We start from the raw sequence: 5216 nt of genomic DNA on the forward strand, positions 1-5216 counted from the left end.
GTTTCTAGTAAAGATCTATGTACATATTAAATTTCAGCTCTCTATCTTTAAGAATGTAGAAGTTTTGTAAACAGACACACGGACGGACGGACGGACGGACGGACGGACGGACGGACGGACGGACGGACGGACGGACGGACGGACGGACGGACGGACAGAGTGAAACTAATAAGCACTTTTTTTCAAAAATTTTTTGGAAAAGTGCTAAAAATCAACTTAAATCGGAACAAATATTTAATGTAACCAAAAGAATAAGATAAATGAAAAAAAAATTTAAACGATTTTTATTGCTTCCTCCATTTATAATTCTTTTTACCGACCCCGTATTGTGTAAACAATAGGTAGGTTATGTGATGGCAACAAATTTTGCATATCGAGTTTTCGGTGGGAACGTACTTCCCCATAGTAGCGAAGTGTAAATAAACTATTTTTAGTAACCTGTCGGTCTGTCGGTCTATCGGTCTGTCGGTCTGTCCGTCTGTCGGTCTGTCGGTCTGTCGGTCTGTGTGTGCATGCGTGTATCTCAAGTTCGGCTGAACCGATTTTGATGAAATTTTATATGTAAGTTTGTTTCCACCATGGCACGGATCGATCAACTTTTGGTATATATCAGGCCTCGGGAACTGCACTTTTTAGTGGGCCTGTTTTACATTTTTGAACATTTTGAAGAAAATATTCAACCGATTTACTTGAAATTTCATATATAAGCTTTGCTCGACCGTCCGCGAAAATTCTTATGTTTTGGAAGAAATCAGGCGTCGGGAACTAGACGTTTACTACGGGCCAAATATACATTTTTGTGTATATAAAGAGAAATAATCAACCGATTTCATTGAAATTTAATATATGAATTCCCCGTATTAAAACAATGTACATGTAAATTTTTTGGAAAGATCAGGCATCGGCAACTAGACGTTTACTACGGGCCAAACATACACTTTTGTGTATATAAAGAGAAATAATCAACCGATGTCATTGAAATTTAATATATGAATTCCTCATATTAAAGCAATGAACATATAACTTTTTTGGAAAGATCAGGGCTCGAGAACTGATTTGCGGGCCGATTTTTCATTTTTCACCATATCCACAGAACAAATTGATGGAATTTCTTGAAATTTGATATTTGAGTTCTGGTTGTTACCGAAACTAACTGGCGAGCATTTCAGGGAATTCGGCTAGCACAAAGCGAAACTCTACTAAGAGCCAAATTTACATTTTTCTAAGTATGTTAACTATAAGCTTACTAATGTCTTAAAAATTGGAAAGAAGTATTTAACAGACATTTTTATAATATTCTGTAACACTTTCATTTAACTAGACAATACACAATGCGGTCGGTTATGTGCTGACCACATCAGATTTTTTTATTATTTATTTTAGTTTTTTCGCAAATTGGCTAAAACGCAAATAACCATGATACAAGAATGGAAAACTTCTTCTTTATTTAATAAAAAAACGAAAAAATTTAATTTTTAAATTTTTCCCTTTTTTAATTTCTGAATTATTTTATTGGATTTTACATACTTACTTATATCCAGAATTGTATTCAATATTACTGTATACGAATCATAATAGCCGACATTTTGATTGTCTCATGAACTAGAACACACCAACGGTTCATAAATAACGTAAATCAATTTCAAAGAACATTTATACTATGAATTTTACTAATATTAATATTTTAATATTTAGTTTTGAAATTAATAAGTATGTGCTTATTACACTAATAATTTAACTTAATGGAAATTTCTTCATGCAACTGCAGAACAGATGGATGACGTAATCAAAGGAACGAGTTAAAGGCAGAAAAATTAATTAAAAAATTTTTCTCCTCGAACTGGACTCGAACCAGTGACCTACCGCTTTCTAGGCGAACGCTCTACCAACTGAACCAATTTTTCTGCCTTTAACTCGTTCCTTTGATTACATCATCCATCTGTTCTGCAGTTGCATGAAGAAATTTCCATTAAGTTAAAACATTTATACTGTTATTATCCAAACTAAATTATCTAAATACATAAAAAGTTCCAAAAATAATTTCGATGCACTCTTTTGAAAATTTGTCTAATCTTTATCTAAAGACACGTCATATACACATAATAATGAATCAAAAATTTTGTATGACCGCTTTTCGCTAATAAACCGCCCATCGAATCCGCCTGCAAATTTTGAAAAATTGCTTAAAAAAATCTCGCATTTCTACAAATTTTTTTTTTAACACCTAATGAAAAAACATCGATATTTCAAGCATTGTTATATTAAAATTGAAAGTTGATATGCCTAGAATAACTTTGTATTGGGTATTGTTGGTCTCGGCGAAAGCTAGAATTTCATTTCGCGAGATTTTTGGAAATCAGTGCTGTGTAGTCTCAGTTCCAGACCTTAAAACAGGTATTCAGAGAGGGAAAAACATTTTTGTTCTATGCATAGTGTACATGTTTATAGTGTACAGCATAGTATATATGCATAGTGTACAAATTTTAGTAGTTTTAAGGAGAAAGTTATTAAGAGGCCACTTGTTATCACTGCATGAGACTTCATAAACTATTGTTTATCGAAATTCTTTTAGTAAGCATGCCTTAACTTCATAATGTATAAGAATTTATTTTTTTTTTAATTTTTATAATCGGTTTGATGATGATGGCGTGTTTGTTTTATTTTGTTTTTGTATATTTTTGATTTTGATTGATGCCGATCGATTTGTATTTTGATTGATATCAAAGATTTAAGATGGCATAATATACAAGTAATTAATGGAAAGTTTATTCTTAATTGCATTGAATTCTAAAATCAAATGTAGAAACTCAAATTTTTATTACTATATGTAAATATTAAAATAATTTTGTATATAAATTAAGGAAAATAATGATAAATTTAATGATTGAAAATTTTTTGAATTCAAAGAAGATTCTTTGAATTATGCACCTTTATGTAGATATGTACATACTATATTTATACAATATTGGTATACAAAGGGTATTTATTTCATCATATTTCTTTGAGCATACCTTCTATTCCTATAAGATACGTCATTTTTGGGATAAAACCGCAATTTGCGTGAAAATTTTTGTCGTGTAGATAAAAGGGTTAGAATGTTGAAATTATACAAACATATAGAAAACATAAACGAACAAAGTTCGAAACAACTCGTGGGAATATTAACTTGAATTTTACTTCACAATCCTTTAAATTAAATTTGAAAACTTATGCTGGCCAATTGAATATCAGCATAAACGGATGATGTCTTAACATAAAAAATCTGCTTGAAAGGGATATAAATTCAATTGATGTTATTCACTTATAAGTCATCTTATAAGTGTGATATAAAATAGGTTGACGATCACTAAGGTGGGGTGGAAAAGGGGAGAAGTTAATAATACCAGGGTCAAAAGAGTTAACCGTAATAGAATGGAACAAAAAATTTCACTTTGAGTGAAATCAGTTCAAAATATACATAGGAACGAGAAGTATATTTTTTATTTTGCTTCTTTTTCGTTTGAAAAGAACCAGTTGATTCCAATCCAACCGATCATTCAACTTATCTACATATATTTTTTTGTCTAAATCGGTCTGATTATGATTTAAATGTCAAATTGCCATAAATGTTTATTTAACGGTTTTCAATTTGTTTCAATTTTAGTAAGTGTTGAATCTGTAATAGCAAAAACGAATAACATTTTCTTGGGAGGTGACCGTCAAATCGATTAATTTGCCGTACATTAGTAAAACCAGTAAGCAACAATAAACTGCAATTATTATACATAGAAGCAGAGAGATCATTGTATTTTCATAAAAAAAAAGTTTGAAAAATTTTAAAGTTTTCAAAAAAAAAAGCTTTGGTGTAATTCACAAAAATTTTTTCACCTTTCCACACAAAACTAATTTTTGGCAAGATTTTGGTGTGGGGTTCTATGGTGTAATGGTTAGCACTCTGGACTTTGAATCCAGCGATCCGAGTTCAAATCTCGGTAGAACCTATAAAAAAAAAGTATTTTTTTTTCTTTATAGTCTTAAATTTTTTTAATTAATTTTATTTTCATTTTATTCACAATAGTGTATATAATATGATAACGTATGAAATGATAAAGCCCGTAAATTTTTAAGGTGCTTTTATCTTTATTTCAACGTTATTTAGTTGTAAAAATGCAATTCATTTTAATGTAAAAATATTAAATTGTAAAAAGGTTTGTCGTATACAATTTGTTGGATTTTCCTATAAATTTTTCAAGGCATTGTTGGCATAGGCAATTGATTTTACTTTTGCTGATTTGAAGTTTTATTTGATTAGGTTGTAAAAAAAAGTGCATAGCTATTTTGTTTATTGAATTTCACCTTGATTTTACAATTTTTCATTTTTCAATTAATTTTATGAAAAGAATTGCGGCAAGACTTCTTTTATATTTCATTTATTTTGAGGCAAATACTCGTATTTTATAAAAACAAGTCACTTAAATTTTTCTTAACTAATATCGATCATGGGGTGTATGCTATATATTTAAGTTTTAAATTAGTCTTATCAAATGTAGACAATGCGTTTTACGAGAAGTATCGGGATTAACAGATGGGGCTCTAGAAATTATTTGTGTTAATATTTTTAAATATTTTTTACTATTAAAAGTGAATTATTCAATTATGTGACTATTTACACATGACTATTTTGCATGTTCAAAAATTGTAAAATATTAAATTATTATAATATTATTGTTAATTTTTTAAATTGTCAATTACCAAGTTGCCTGTGCAAGTTTAATATATCAAAAAATATTCAACAGAATTAGATTGTTAAAACAAGGATGTTCTTCTTCTTCATATTCTTTTTGTAGGACTACGTTCTGCTCTAAACGATGACCTTGTCGCTCTCGACAAGGACAATTTTGGTAAGCCTATTTTGATTCATTCTTACTATGTATTCCCCCAACCAGGTCTTCTGCCTCGCCCAACGAACTACATCTTGCACGTCACATTGTTTTTGGTGTCGCGCTTTTGACTTGATCTCTGAGAGTTATTTGCCGAAAGGTTATTATGTTATTTAAGTTCGAAGTAGCCGCTTAGTACACTTTAGAGCATAAGTTCAAATCGGTCTTATATATTCTAACTTTCTCAACTCTACTTAATTATTTATTTTTCTAAATGGTGTCGCGTACAGGGGCATACAGAGACTAATGATGCTTGATATCAGACTTTAAATATCTGTATGATGTAATATTGAAAGC

The 5216-nt window shown here is 30.1% G+C and overlaps 1 non-coding gene across 1 annotated transcript; it reads left to right on the top strand.

The window, feature by feature from the left end:
• Positions 1 to 3908: 3908 nt before the first annotated feature.
• On the top strand, positions 3909 to 3980 carry Trnaq-uug (transfer RNA glutamine (anticodon UUG)). Its single transcript has one exon. It is a non-coding gene; the product is annotated as a tRNA-Gln (tRNA).
• Positions 3981 to 5216: the final 1236 nt, after the last annotated feature.

This window comes from Condylostylus longicornis, unplaced genomic scaffold, assembly GCF_029603195.1.
Source record: "Condylostylus longicornis isolate FDR11 unplaced genomic scaffold, ASM2960319v2 ptg000004l, whole genome shotgun sequence".
Classification (NCBI taxonomy): Eukaryota; Metazoa; Arthropoda; class Insecta; order Diptera; family Dolichopodidae; genus Condylostylus; species Condylostylus longicornis.